We start from the raw sequence: 16,492 nt of genomic DNA on the forward strand, positions 1-16,492 counted from the left end.
TGTGTCCATGAGAGACAAGAAGGGAGTTTGTTGTGTCTTTGCCGCACTGTCCTTCGGGAGAGTCTTGAAGCGAATGAAAATTAAATTTGCTTTTCACTCTAAATTGTCTATGACTGATCCTCAAAATTCATCCTGCGGGGCAGACAGTCCGATGTTAACATTCACACTCACGGACGGTATAGCTCGGTTGGTAGAGCGGCCGTGCCATCAACTTGAGGGTTGCAGGTTCGATCCCCGCTTCCGCCATCCTAGTCACTGCCGTTGTGTCCTTGGGCAAGACACTTTACCCACCTGCTCCCAGTGCCACCCACACTGGTTTAAATGTAACTTAGATATTGGGTTTCACTATGTAAAGCGCTTTGAGTCACTTGAGAAAAAGCGCTATATAAATATACTTCACTTCACTTCACTTCACATTCACACACTCGGGCCAATTTAGTGTTGACAATCAGCCTATCCCCAAGTGCATGTGTTTGGAGGTGGGAGGAAGCTGGAGTACCCACCCACGCAGTCACGGAGAGAACATGCAAATGCCACACAGAAAGACCCCGAACTCGGGAATCGAATCCAGGACCTTCTTGCTATGAGGCACAAGCACTAGCCAACTGCACAGTGTTCTAAATTGCCTTGTAAAATTACCAATGCAAATCACTCGCAAATATATGGTATTTTTAATGCAAATTAGCATTGAGCTCCCAGAGTACTTTTAATGCTTTTCATTGATTTTGAATGTCACAAAGAAATTGTGTATTTTATGTAAATTATAATCAACATGCTTCATTTCTGAATTTTCAAATTACCAGTGCTTTAAAGGGGAACAGCACATTTTGGGGAATTTTGCCTATTGTTCACAATTATTATGAGAGACAAGAACACACATCTTTTTTTTCTTCTTTTTTAAAAAAAATTATAAAAACACTTAAAAGATGCGGCTTATGGGAGTCACCGTTGTAACCTTCAAAGCCCTCTAAAACAACTTCAAAACCCATCAAAGGGTTGGTCTTGAACTGGGTAAGAAGCTACTTAAACAACAAGAAGCAATACGTGAAGATACAGAGCTGACAATATCTCGTCTATCTTGAAAAAATCTTGTGGTGTACCTCAAGGATCAATACTGGGACCAAAATGTTCCAATCTTTATACAAACGACATTTGTACAGTTACAAAGGACTTAAAGTTAGTACTAGTTGCAGATGACACGGCTGCGTTTCGTTCAGGAAAGGAACGCGCACAAGCTAATACCATACTTGCCAACCCTCCCGGATTTTCCGGGAGACTCCCGAAATTCAGCGCCTCTCCTGAAAACCTCCCGGGACAAATTTTCTCCCGAAAATCTCCCGAAATTCAGGCGGAGCTGGAGGCCACGCCCCCTCCAGCTCCATGCGGACCTGAGTGACGTGTCGACAGCGGCCAGCCTGTTCTCACGTCCGCTTTCCCACAATATAAACAGCGTGCCTGCTCAATCACATTATGACTGTAGAATGATCGAGGGCGAGTTCTTCGTTTCTTATGTGGGTTTATTGTTAGGCAGTTTCATCAACGTCCTCCCAGCGCGGTAACAACACACAACAACAGCAGTCACGTTTTCATCTACCGTAAAGCAGTTCTTCTGCCTTAAACAGCAATGTTGTGACACTCTTAAACAGGACAATACTGCCATCTACTGTACATGCATATGTGACAATAACATCTAGGGCTTTTAGAGAGTGTAGTGCACAACTGCTATACTATATATATATATAAATATATATATATATATATATATATATATATATATATATATATATATATATATATATATATATATATATATATATATGTATATATATAATAAATATATATATATATATATATATATATATATATATATATATATATATATATATATATATATATATATATATATATATATATATATATATATATGAAATACTTGACTTGGTGAATTCTAGCTGTAAATATACTCCTCCCCTCTTAACCACGCCCCCAACCACGCTACCTCACTCAACCTCACTCAACGCACAACCTCACTTTTCCTGTGACGTCACATAGTGAAGCCAACACAAACAAACATGGCGGAAAGAACAGCAAGCTATAGCGACATTAGCTCGGATTCAGACTCGGATTTCAGCGGCTTAAGCGATTCAACAGATCACGAATGTATTGAAACGGATGGTTGTAGTGTGGAGGCAGGTAGCGAAAACGAAATTGAAGAAGAAACTGAAGCTATTGAGCCATATCGGTTTGAACCGTATGCAAGCGAAACCGACGAAAACGACACGACAGCCAGCGACACGGGAGAAAGCGAGGACGAATTCGGCGATCGCCTTCTAACCGACGATTGGTATGTGTTTGTTTGGCATTAAAGGAAACTAACAACTATGAACTAGGTTTACAGCATATGAAATACATTTGGCAACAACATGCACTTTGAGAGTGCAGACAGCCCAGTTTTCATCAATTAATATATTCTGGAGACATACCCTCGTGTCAGCAGGCCAGGGAAGCTAGGGTCGATATTCTTCTCTTGATCATCTTCGGGACGGTGTGAGCCAAGACATCCAGGGGGTTTAGCTCGCTCGTCTGCGGGAACAAACTGCCGCCATGGCTTGCCGTGCTACCGAGATCCTTTTTCCCTGAATTGCTCACACACTCTGGCAGATTCAATGGGGGTCTGGCGGCAGATTTCTTTGACTTTATCGTTGGAAATGCATCTGCTTTGAGTGTCGCAGGATATCCACACATTCTTGCCATCTCTGTCGTAGCATAGCTTTCGTCGGTAAAGTGTGCGGAACAAACGTCCAATTTTTTGCCACTTTCGCATCTTTGGGCCTCTGGTGAAACTTGAATCTGTCCCTGTTCGTGTTGTTACACCCTCCGACAACACACCGACGAGGCATGATGTCTCCAAGGTACGGAAAACAGTCGAAAAAACGGAAAATAACAGAGCTGATTTGACTCAGTGTTTGAGAAAATGCCGGATTGCTTCCTGATGCGACGTCACGTTGTGATGTCATCGCTCCGAGAGCGAATATTAGAAAGACGTTTATTTCGCCAAAATTCACCCATTTAGAGTTCGGAAATCGGTTAAAAAAATATATGGTCTTTTTTCTGCAACATCAAGATATATATTGACACTTACATAGGTCTGGTGATAATGTCCCCCTTTAAAAAAAAGAGAAACAATGATTATTTATAAATTCAATATTCGTTTACATACTTATGGTATATTTATTGGAATCGGCAAGATACCTGATGACTTCGAGCTTGGCGATGGTAAGGCCCTCAACGTTAAGTTGGAGCACTGACAGACCTTGATTTTCGACGGTGGGGGTGTCCGGCCGTCCTAAAGAGGATGTTCTCTGCCTTGGTCTTGATCTTGGCTTGTACCTTGGTCTGCCAGCTCAAGGCTGGCTGCATCCTGGAAACAGACCTGGGAGACCACTGGGCCCTCCCGCATCCACCGATACATCCAGGACCAGAGGTGGGTAGTAACGCGCTATATTTACTCCGTTACATCTACTTGAGTAACTTTTGGGATAAATTGTACTTCTAAGAGTAGTTTTAATGCAACATACTTTTACTTTTACTTGAGTATATTTATAGAGAAGAAACGCTACTTTTACTCCGCTACTTTTACTCCGCTACTTTTATCTACATTCAGCTCGCTACTCGCTACTAATTTTTATCGATCTGTTAATGCACGCTTTGTTTGTTTTGGTCTGTCATAGTGCCTGCGTTTCAACAAATACAGTCACTGGTGACGTTCACTCCGTTCCACCAATCAGATGCAGTCACTGGTGACATTGGACCAATCAAACAGAGCCAGGCGGTCACATGACCTGACTTAAACAAGTTGAAAAACTTATTGGGGTGTTACCATTTAGTGGTCAATTGTACGGAATATATACTGTACTGTGCAATCTACTAATAAAAGTTTCAATCAATCAATCAAAAGTGTGAAGGAAAAAAGACCCTTTTTTATTTCAACCGTACATCTCGTCAAAAGCCTAAAGACTGACTGCACAGTTCCTGTCTTCACAATAAAAGTGCCGCTCCATCGCGCCTGCGCTTTCAAAACAAGAGTCTCCGAAAGCCAGCGCAAACAAGCTAGCAAGCTACGGAGTTTGCCGCCAATGTATTTCTTGTAAAGTGTATAAAAACGAACATGGAATCTGGACGAATAAGAAGCCAAAAACCAACCACTTTCATGTGGTATTAGACAGAAAGGAGGAACTTTTTTTCTCCTCCATTTGAAAACGTGGACGTTAACAGCACTACTGTCTGATTACAATCAATGCAAGTCATCAGAATCAGGTAATAGTCCAGAGGTGTGGACTCGAGTCACATGATTTGGACTCGAGTCAGACTCGAGTCATGAATTTGATGACTTTAGACTCGACTTGACAAAATGTGAAGAGACTTGCAACTCGACTTAGACTTTAACATCAATGACTTGTGACTTCACTTGGACTTGAGCCTTTTGACTTGACATGACTTGACATGACTTGCCACTTTCCCCAAAATCCAAAGCTTAAAAAGTTATTTGGGAGCGCTCCGTATTTTTCATTTTCTTCGTCTGTCTATCAGCGTGTTATTCCTGTCAGCTGGTGTGCTGTCAGTACAACAGCCAATCAAATTAGATATACGTCGTTTTCATCACACAGCATTCATCCAATCAAATTGCAGGACAACCAATGAACAAGAGTTGTCCAACAACGTGCCAGTGATAAACAATTATGTTAAAGTTGGTTTCGTTCGGGTATAAAAACTACGACTTGGTCAACAAAAAACGAATTGCGGTATGCAAATCACGCAGTTCGAATATTACAGACGGAGACGCAACAACTTCCAACTTCGTTCGACATTTGAAGTTGCACAAAGAAGGGTAAGTTTTGAATGTAAGATAACGTTTATTGGCTAAGTAACGTGACTTTTATTGGCTGTGTAGTTAAATCAGTGAGGCTGCAAACTCACTGCTAACGTTATAACCATAGACATCTTATAAGTAGACGCAGCATCGAGCGCTACTGCCTACTGGCGCAGACGAGGCGCGTGGCCGCCATCTTGGAGTGGTGATCCGCTCCACTCAGTGCAATTAATTTGGCAGGAGCAATGAACTGTCAGCGCATTTAATTCATTTTACCTCACTGAATACGACTGATTTTCACCCCCTTTTTTGTCATGATAACAGACACATGTTTTGGCGTGTTTTATTATTCATAGTTTGCTTAACAGTAATATAATATTCTTATACACTATAAATGACCAGACGTCCGAGATCAAAACTGGGAATATAATCCCAGAGAAGGGGGAAAAAAACGGTAATCTATTTTTAAATTGAAGAAACAATATGATTAGGTTATATATACATATGTGTGTATCCTACATAAACAATGTATGAATACATTAGATATCTATATATCTTAGGGACCTATAGACTGTATCTCTGTTGCTTCAGCAGCAGAGAGTTTATTCTGTCTTGACACTTTGTATTGATATTTTCTATTACATTCTTCCCTTAAATGATAATGTTTGCAGTGATTGTTTTATATGTATTATTTTATGTAAGTTGCTTTGGATAAAAGCGTCTGCCAAATACTTAAACATATATAAACACCTGAAAGTCTTCATATCAGCTAAAACCACCAATCTGTTTCACTGGATTCAGAATAAAACCAAATTCTGTTCAACCCAACAATGTTAGTATTTGAATATTGTTACTTGAAGACTGATTCCTGGTTACAATTATACTGTTAAGAAAGTATTGTCTTATACTTTGCCTAAAATGAGAATGCATCATAATCAGTGGCGGCTGGTGAATTTTGTTTTAGGTGGGGCTGAAAGTTTGTAAACCAAACCCCTGTAGGGGCGTCATCTTCCCCCAGAAGATTTATTTGTGATTTTCACATACAAATATTGAAGATCTTTGATCCTTCTCAACTCTGTGGTAATATTATTTTCATAAAATACAACCAATAGTACATTAATGTTGAATCTCACTTGTGAAAAGTAATCCCCCGATTCCTATTTTCAACAGTCCGCTCATTTGAGCAGGAAAACGGTGAACACCACCATCTTTGTTTTCTACCTGTCATCTGTCAGTTTCGGCTGCTCGCCGGCTCCTCATCACCACTTCAAGATGGCGGCCAAATTGCTCACGTCACAGCAACCAATGCTGCGTCTACTTATAAGATGTCTATGGTTATAACGTCATTGCAAACACGGCAATCTGTTGCGTCCACTGCAGTTTGCTACCTTATTCATACTTTTTGTCAAGTGATTTTTTTTTAAGCAGGGTTTCATGAGGTACCTATACATAACGTTACGTTAGTCAATGTATCACACACAGTAACGTAACGTTAGACGGCAGTCAGCAGCACCGCGTATTTTAGCCACCTACAAAAAGACAAACATAGTCAAATAAAGGTCAGTTAAAATGTATACTATATTAAGAATATGTGTACATATTGCATAGGGTCCTGACATCTAAAAAGTACAACTCTGTTCATTGTTATGTTCATATATTTGTTATGTTTTTCATGTGTACGCACACATAAACACACATACAGTATGAGATGAGATCAATGAGATAAGGTAAGAACAGGATAGAAACTGCTGTGGAACTAGTTACAATGCAATATGCCATGGAAATACAATGTTAACACTTTTGTGCAAATAAGTACAGTTGCACTTGTTTTTTTTTCAAATGTGTTTATTCTGTAAAGGAATGAGTTACATGTATAAAATGACTGGTTAATAGTGCTATTTTGAAGTGCAATGTCAGCACTATCCTTTTCCCTGCAATTTCAAATGCACTTGTTTTAATAAATAAATACAGCGTTTTAAAAGCATACACAATCTGTGTAAATATATTAGTCTGTGGTTAAACGACTTGAAAGGACTCGAAACTCAAAATGCAGGACTTGGGACTTGACTTGAGACTTTCCAGTCTTGACTTTGGACTTGACTCAGACTTGCCCTGTCTTGACTCGGGACTTGACTCGAGACTTGAGGGTAAAGACTTGAGACTTACTTGTGACTTGCAAAGCAATGACTTGGTCCCACCTCTGGGTAATACACCAACTTATATTCTTGTTGTCATGAAAGAAAGGAATCTATATGTGTTAAACATGCATGTATATTCATTAAAACACCATTAACATGTAAACAAAAACGGCAAAATAAATAAATATAAATTATATACTGTATATATCAATGTATGTATATATATATGTGTATATATATATATATATATATATATATATATATATATATATATATATATATATATATATATGTGTGTATATATATATATATATATATATGTGTGTGTGTGTGTACATATATATATATATATATATATATATATATATATATATATATATATATATATATATATATATATATATGTGTGTGTGTGTGTGTGTGTGTGTGTGTGTGTATATGTTACTCATCAGTTACTCAGTACTTCAGTAGTTTTTTCACAACATACTTTTTACTTTTACTCAAGTAAATATTTGGGTGACTACTCCTTACTTTTACTTGAGTAATAAATCTCTAAAGTAACAGTACTCTTACTTGAGTACAATTTCTGGCTACTCTACCCACCTCTGTCCAGGACCCAGGAGGTGGCGTAACAGGAGAAGACCTACCACGCCATCTGTGGAACTCGCTGAATCGCCTACGCACTGGGGTTGGTCGCTTCAAGTCATCTCTGAAGAAGTGGGGTTTATCGGACAGTGCGGCATGCGAGTGTGGCGAGCCTGAACAGACTGCCGAGCACATAATCACTGGCTGCCCCCTATATAGCCCACCTTCAGAAGCCAGCATCTTCGATTTAGGACCGGAGACGAGGGCGTGGCTACACGACATGGAGTTGGCCATCTGATGATATACGAAAGAGAGAGTTATATTTATTTATTTATTGTTATGTAGCGTGATTTGGGCGTGGCTTGGCACGTCCAGACCACGCCCAGACCACACCCCCTTATAAGTACGAAAATCATATTCAAAGTAGCAATGTGCTTGATCTCGCCACGTTCCAGTGATGGGCAGTAACAAGATTCAAGAGTCAAGATTGTTTATTGTCATATGCACAGTTAAACAGACAGTTTGCCCTACAATGAAAATCTTACTTTGCTAGACCACCCTTCAACAAGTCACACGGTACTTAGCTAAAATAAAAATAAAAATAAAAAATAAAAATGTATATACAAGGCACAGTAAGTAACATAACATTATTGCACATTCTGATTGACAGTCAACAGTATAAATATGGAGGTGACCTTGGGTCACAGCAGCAGTTAAAGTGTCTTTAGTGATCAAAGGTGAAAAGTGTCTACAGTGATGGTTCACAGTTTGGGGGTGGTCATGGTAGCTGTCTTTTGTTCAAAAAGACAAAAGTAAAACGGGGGCGGGGGGTGGGGGGTGCTAGCTACATGTAGCTAAGCTACGTAGCTTAGCTACATTTTCTAATCGCTTTGCTACTTTTTTAACGAGTACCGGTAGCTTTTCCTGTAGCTTAGCTACTTTTAGACCCTTGTAGCTAGGTAGCTTACATCAAAGCTACAAGCTACAAAGAGAAAAAAGGGATTGCAAATCCATGCAAAAAAAAAATATGGAGAAAACACAATGACCTGGATCAGTGGTTCTTAACCTGGGTTCGATCGAACCCTAGGGGTTCGGTGAGTCGGCCTCAGGGGTTCGGCAGAGCCTCCGCCGCAGCGGTCAAGACACACCAGACTCATGAATTGATTAACGTGAAAAAGTTGAAAAACTTAGTCGGCTGTTACCATTTAGTGGTCAATTATACGGAATATGTAATGTACTGTGCAATCTACTAATAAAAGTTTAAATCAATCAATCAATCAATCCTGTAAATAAAAACTTCTCCCTATTGGCGTGTCTGTACTGTAAAGTTAAAATTTGAATGAAAATAAAAAATAAGTCTAAGCCTAAGTCTTATGGATACCCTCAAACTATGTTCCTTCTAATTTTCCATCTGATTTGCAAGTGTGTAATTTGTTGTGAGTTTATGCACTGTGTTGGTTTTGTTCTTTGAACAAGGTGATGTTCATGCACGTTTCATTTTGTGCACCAGTAAAAAAAAAAACATATAACTTTGTCTTGAATTTGAAAAACAAAAACAAAAAAACATTTATTTTATTTTTCACTAAAGAAGGGTTTGGTGAATGTGCATATGAAACTGGCGGGGTTCGTTACCTCCAACAAGGTTAAGAACCACTGCTCTTTGTTACTTAGAATATGTTCCCCTAGTGTCCAAAACATTCTAAATTAAGGCTTTGTTACTTAAAATATGTTCCCCATACTAAAGTGTTACCAAAAACATATAACGTTGTCTTGAATTTGAAAAAAAACATTTAATTTTTCACTAAAGAAGGGTTCGGTGAATGCGCATATGAAACTGGCGGGGTTCGGTACCTCCAACAAGGTTAAGAACCACTGACCTGGATAAATGAGAACATCCATACATACGGGAGAAAATCCATGATGATTGGTTGGTGTTCGTATGATGAGTCACGATTGGCTAGGGCTAGGGCGAAACATTACGGACTGGCCAATCAGAGGCAAGATAAGGGATCATCAAAATGAGTAAGTAAAATCATAAACAGACACGCACTCATGTCACATGACGACAAAGGAGTCAGAGAGAGAGGAATGCCTATTATTATATAGGGGTGGGCCAAAGAAAAGGCAAACTAAATGTAACAGGTAAAGGGTGCTAGAACAGGTAGCCCTTTAGGGCCCTGGGGAGGCTATAAATAGGAGAGGAAGCCCTGCGGCCTTCCCTTTACCCCAAAGCCTGACTTTGAGTGTTTGGTGAGCAGACCTGCTAGCTACTGGGTAGGTGTTGATTTTGGTTTTATGAGTTTTGTTTGATGTTTGCAACCACTACATTTTAATAATAATGCACATTGCCCTTTTATAATGTGAACCAGAAACCCAACACCCTGGTAGAAGGGTGGAGTTTTGTGCACATACACTGCCTGCCTGATAGTGTGGTGGGTGTAACTTTTAGAATTACCTTTGTTGGGCTACTCCATTTTGATTATCCCATTTTACCAATATGTGCACCCCTTTCGTGTGCTCGTGTGTTTGAGCTTTAAAGCTCTGAAGTGCACTGTGTGATTGTTGCCAGTAGTAGCGGTTTCAGGTATGGGGGACATGTCATTTGAATTCCATACATTCAAGTCCATCTGGCTCATTCAAACTTTTACTATGCCTACAGCATCCAGTTACACGGTCAGTCTCTCCAGTCTCCAGTATTAGCTGACAGGCCTGGTTTTATAATGTATTAAACTTCCCATCCATCAATTTTTTACCGCTTATTCCCTTTGGGGTCGCGGGGGGGGGGCGTTGGAGCCTATCTCAGCTACAATCGGGTGGAAGGCGGGGTACACCCTGGACAAGTCGCCGCTTCATCACAGGGCCAACACAGATAGACAACATTCACACTCACATTCACACACTAGGGCCAATTTAGTGTTGCCAATCAACTTATCCCCAGGTGCATGTTTTTGGAGGTGGGAGGAAGCCGGAATACCCGGAGGGAACCCACGCAGTCACAGGGAGAACATGCAAACTCCACACAGAAAGATCCCGAGCCTGGGATTGAACCCCAGACTACTCAGCACCTTCGTATTGTGAGGCAGACACACTAACCCCTCTGCCACCTTATTTTGATCATTTGTATTTTCAGAGGATATTTTAGTGTATATTATTGATGTATTTGTTAAATTGTATAGTGTTAAGAATTCTCCATGTTTATCTATGTTTTCAGATACTTTATTTTGAAGCATTTCTTGACAGTGTCACTTCCGCTTCCTTCCTTTGGGGGTCACTTCCGCTTCTCTTTTGACGTGTGTTAATGTGTGCTGACTTGTTTCTCTGCTACGTTTAATCTGTGCTCTAGTCTTTGCCGATGTATGTTGATTATTATATAAGACTAATTTAGTTTATTAATAGACATCACTGTGTTTGTGTAACATTTAGTGGTGTTTTATGAGTATTATTGGTGCTGTGTTGTCAGAATGCTACGAGCTAACATCTCCCTGTTAAGGATAGCATTGTTGCTGCTAATGTGGCTAGCTCACATGCCATTGTAGAAATGCAATATATTATGTCTCTAGTATTTTACTTTGAGCACATATTTATATTGTTGTTTAGTTAAATGACATAAATGTTGATAGGTGTTTTGCTTGTGATTTACAGATACTAACTAAATAAATGAACCTAAACCAATATGCACCATTAAAGTTGGAAGAGTCCAAATGATGACTGTGTGTTCTCTGACCGGAACCCCAACGTGGTCAATATCCGAAAAAACTAGTCGCAGAGTTTAATACTCAACATATAGCATGATACCTGCCCACAGGGAGGAGTGCAAGATACAGCGCACTATTTATCACTGTTTTTCCCACCGCCAACATAAATATACGTTTTATTTATTTATTCGGGCCACATGCAATGGTGTGAGGGTTATAGACGTACAGGCTTAGCCTAAGTCAGATTGATTGCATATTTGATTTATGGTTTGTTGTATTCTAAGTCATTATACCCTTATCATTTATTTGGTTTTACACTATTAGTTTGTGTGCTGTGGACTTGCAGTGGATTGCATGCCCCCTATTGGTCTTGAGTCTTAATTCTGACTAGGCCCTATCATTAGTAACTCTTTCCGGCCTAGCCCCCTGGGTAGCCCTATCCCTACTAGCCATTGCCCATTGTCCTACACTGCAGCCCATCAAACTTTATGTGGTAAATCCTCTACACCAGACTCCGCCTGTGGTAACTTTTACTACTGTATTGAATGAATAAAATTGTTCCTTAGATTTGTACATCAGCCTCTCGTCCTGGTCATTCGGGACAGCTAATGTGGGGATATTGCCCTGGATGAGATATTAGTAATTTTCTATAGGATTTCCTCATCCTTTCGATTGAGGGTGGCGTTGTCTTCTAGGACATGGTGTACTTTGTTTAGGCCACAAAAATAAATACATACAGTGGGGTGCAGGGACCCCTAGAGGTAGTTGTAAGATGTCCCCAACTAAATGACAGATCGTTAACAGTAATGAACTTTTATTGGGTCCATTTGTACACTCTGGTACCTTAACATTGATATTATACATGTGGGCCCTTAGATATAAAATATATAATTGTAGCTTGAATTGATTAACGTGGACCCCGACTTAAACAAGTTGAAAAACTTATTCGGGTGTTACCATTTAGTGGTCAATTGTACGGAATATGTACTGTACTGTGCAATCTACTAATAAAAGTTTCAATCAATCAGCTTTGATCTAGCAAGCTACTTTTGCAGTGCAGCTGACTACAATTGTGCGGGGATAGCTTCCTCTATAGCTTAGATACATTTAATCGAGAGCAACTTGTAGCTCAGCTTATTACATTTACCAAGTAGCTTGCCCATCACTGCCATGGTCTGACCAATCCCAAGTCAGTCGGGGATTCTTTTTTTTCCATGTGTTTCGAGCAAACCGCAGAATGATTGTGAGCCTCACAATGTTGTGTCTCAGAGAATGGAACAGAGGCTGCACCCTGTTTGAAAATATAGTTGCTACAATGATACGTAAAACTTTAGAAGAGGTGGGTGACTGATGGCCCCAAATGTAAAATAATTTGTGTAACGTGTTTATACAGCAACCTGCTCACATGAGTCAGATGACAGTTTCATGTGAACCTCAAATAAATAGTCCAGCGTGATCACGGCTTTTTCACAATTTTTTTTCACCAAGGGCCACATACTATAAAGTAAAATAAAAAAAAAACAATTTCAAAATGGCCCTCAAATTCTTTGCCTTGTTCCCTTGGTGGAAAAAAGTTGAGACACCCCTGTGTTATTAGTAACAACTTGTCAGCTTTTGTTCTCATTGATTCTCATATTGTCTTTGTTTTATCATTCCTCATGTTTTTTGAGGATCGTTGTATGGCTGTTTGCCGTATTAAACAAACATTAGACAGTACGTTTAAAATATGCTGCGGGATAACAAAACTTTAGTTGCTGGCCGCACTTTGGACGCCCTGTGCTGACAAAGGTCTTTGCATGGACAAATAATTCTCAAGATTAAAAGGTATATACCGTATTTTTCGGAGTATAAGTCGCTCCGGAGTATAAGTCGCACCGGCCGAAAATGCATAATAAAGAAGGAAAACAACATATATAAATCGCACTGGAGTATAGGTCGCATTTTTGGGGGAAATTTATTTGATTAATCCCAACACCAAGAATAGACATTTGAAAGGCAATTTAAAATAAAGAATAGTGAACAACAGGCTGAATAAGTGTACGTTATATGAATCATAAATAACCAACTGAGAACGTGCCTGGTATGTTAACGTAACATATTACGGTAAGAGTCATTCAAAAAACTAACATATAGAACATGCTATACGTTCACCAAACAATCTGTCACTCCTAATCGCTAAATCCGATGAAATCTTATACGTCTAGTCTCTTACGTGAATGACCTAAATAATATTATTTGATATTTTACGGTAATGTGTTAATAATTTCACACATAAGTTGCTCCTGAGTATAAGTCGCACACAAACTATGAAAAAATTGCAATTTATAGTCCGAAAAATACGGTAATTGTATGCAGTACATGCAATATTTCTGTCAAAATTGAAATAATTAATGTTTTTAGTTAGAAAGATAAAGTACTTTGACACATATTATTTCCAGGCTTTTCCGGCCCACATAAAACGATTTGGCAGGCCAGATTTGACCCCCGGGCCATAACTTTAAAACCTGGGATTTAAACCCTGTGTGTTCCCACAGATTAAGGATGGATTCATGTTCTTTTAGCATTTTCTCAAGCACATTTAAACTTAACCTGAGGTACAATTCCAGCAAGAAAACCTCACTAGAAGAGGACGCAAAATAATATACTAGTGCTGGGATGTCAAACTCGTTTTCATTGAGGGCCACATCGCAGTTATGGCTGCCATCAGAGGGCCGCTTGTAAACAGCATGTTGTATGAATTGTATGAATGTGCCTCTGGATTTCATTATTAATTATATTTTCTTTTATTAAGTACCGTATTTTTCGGACTATAAGTCGCAATTTTTTTCATAGTTTGGCCGGGCTCCAGTGCGACTTAAATATGTTTTTTTCCTTTTTTATTATGCATTTTTGGCAGGTGCGACTTATACTCCGGTGCGACTTATACTCAGAAAAATACGGTAGACTGTCGATTTTACAGTAAACATTACGGTGGCAGAGGGGTTAGTGCGTCTGGTGCGTCTGCCTCACAATACAAAGGTCCTGAGTAGTCCTGAGTTCAATCCCGGGCTCGGGATCTTTCTGTGTGGAGTTTGCATGTTCTCCCCGTGATTGCGTGGGTTCCTTCCGGGTACTCCGGCTTCCTCCCACCGCCAAAAACATGCACCTGGGGATAGGTTGATTGGCAACACTAAATTGGCCCTGGTGTGTGAATGTGAGGGTGAATGTTGTCTATCTGCGTTGGCCCTGCGATGAGGTGGCGACTTGTCCAGGGTGTACCCCGTCTTCCACCCGATTGTAGCTGAGATAGGCTCCAGCGCCCCCCGCGACCCCAAAGGGAATAAGCGGTAGAAAATCGATGGATGGCATTTACTAAATATTACTGTAAAATAGTCTGTTTTTTTTATTTCTTACATTTTACGGTAAATATAAAAACAGTACCACTGTTTTGTTTTTTGTTTTTTACGGAAAAGCTGGCAGCTTAGTTGCCAGAATTTTACTATTAAATTCACATTGTTTTTTACAACATTATATTGTTAATGGAAAAACAGTACAAGTTCTTTTTTTATTCTGGCAACTTAGCTGCCAGTTTTTCTACCGTAAAAACAAATGTACCGTCTTTCCATTTACAGTAATCCACAGCTAAAAAAATCTGTAGATTTTACAGTCAAAAACTGGCAGTTCAATCATCAGAATTTTAATGCAAAAAACTGGTAGTTTTTTCAATTTACAGTAATATGCTGTAAAGAACACCGCAACATTTATTGTAGTTATTTATTTGATGGGTAGTTTGCTGTAAAATCATAAGTCAAGCAGATATTTAAGTATTTATTTTTATTTTGACAATAAATGTTTGGAATGTATGATAATATACTGTAATATTGGTTGCAATAATGGATAATATTAAAGTTGAAAATGCATGCAATTTCAAGCAGTACATATATTTTTTCTGTCAAAATTTTAAAAATCCATTACATTTAGTGAGAAAATAAGTACTTTATTGACACATATCATTTCCAGGTGTTTGCGGGCCAGATCTGGCCCCCGGGCCTTGAGTTTGACACCTGTGTACTAGTGGTTTACCTTGATTTGTCTCTGCTTTTTGGTTTTTGTTTTCATACTCAGCCTGTGGGCCCTTTGGCTCACATCCCCACCAAACCTTCCAATGTGTTTCTGGTCCAGCTGGCTTTGGTTGACAGTCTGGTGGCTCTAAACTGGCTTCTTCAAGTGGAAGGAAGTATGCTTGCCTGGTGGTTGGTGAATGAGGATGATGATGGGGTCAAGGTTCTAAGTGAGCTGTGTCCACCAGCTTTTGATTGATTGATTGAAACTTTTATTACAAACCCCGTTTCCATATGAGTTGGGAAATTGTGTTAGATGTAAATATAAACGGAATATAATGATTTGCAAATCATTTTCAACCCATGTTCAGTTGAATATGCTACAAAGACAACATATTTGATGTTTAAACTGATAAAACATTTTTTTTTGTGCAAATAATCATTAACTTTAGAATTTGATGCCAGCAACACGTGACAAAGAAGTTGGGAAAGGTGGCAATAAATACTGATAAAGTTGAAGAATGCTCATCAAACACTTATTTGGAACATCCCACAGGTGAACAGGCAAATTGGGAACAGGTGGGTGCCATGATTGGGTATAAAAGTAGATTCCATGAAATGCTCAGTCATTCACAAACAAGGATGGGGCGAGGGTCACCACTTTGTCAACAAATGCGTGAGCAAATTGTTGAACAGTTTAAGAAAAACCTTTCTCAACCAGCTATTGCAAGGAATTTAGGGATTTCACCATCTACGGTCCATAATATCATCAAAGGGTTCAGAGAATCTGAGGAAATCACTGCACGTAAGCAGCTAAGCCTGTGACCTTCGATCCCTCATGCTGTACTGCATCAACAAGCGACATCAGTGTGTAAAGGATATCACCATATGGGCTCAGGAACACTTCAGAAACCCACTGTCAGTAACTGCAGTTGGTCGCTACATCTGTAAGTGCAAGTTAAAACTCTTCTATGCAAGGCGAAAACCGTTTATCAACAACACCCAGAAACGTCATCGGCTTCGCTGGGCCTGAGCTCATCTAAGATGGACTGATACAAAGTGGAAAAGTGTTCTGTGGTCTGACGAGTCCACATTTCAAAATTTTTTGGAAACTGGACGTTGAGTCCTCCGGACCAAAGAGGAAAAGAACCATCCGGATTGTTA

The 16,492-nt window shown here is 39.4% G+C and overlaps 1 protein-coding gene across 4 annotated transcripts in view; it reads left to right on the forward strand.

Moving 5' to 3' along the window:
* The window catches only part of lpar4 (lysophosphatidic acid receptor 4), a 55,191-nt gene that overhangs the window by 1,378 nt on the left and 37,321 nt on the right, over positions 1 to 16,492 (forward strand). For 3 of the 4 annotated variants that reach the window (XM_061927535.2, XM_061927538.2, XM_061927539.2), the window contains exon 1: positions 9,729 to 9,867. The exons of the other annotated variant lie outside the window; for it this stretch is intronic. The gene's annotated coding sequence lies outside the window, so the exon portion shown is untranslated. Of the gene's footprint in view, positions 1 to 9,728; positions 9,868 to 16,492 lie in introns of those variants that run through there. 4 annotated transcript variants of the gene reach the window in all.

This window comes from Nerophis lumbriciformis, linkage group LG35 (genome assembly GCF_033978685.3).
Source record: "Nerophis lumbriciformis linkage group LG35, RoL_Nlum_v2.1, whole genome shotgun sequence".
Taxonomy (NCBI): Eukaryota; Metazoa; Chordata; class Actinopteri; order Syngnathiformes; family Syngnathidae; genus Nerophis; species Nerophis lumbriciformis.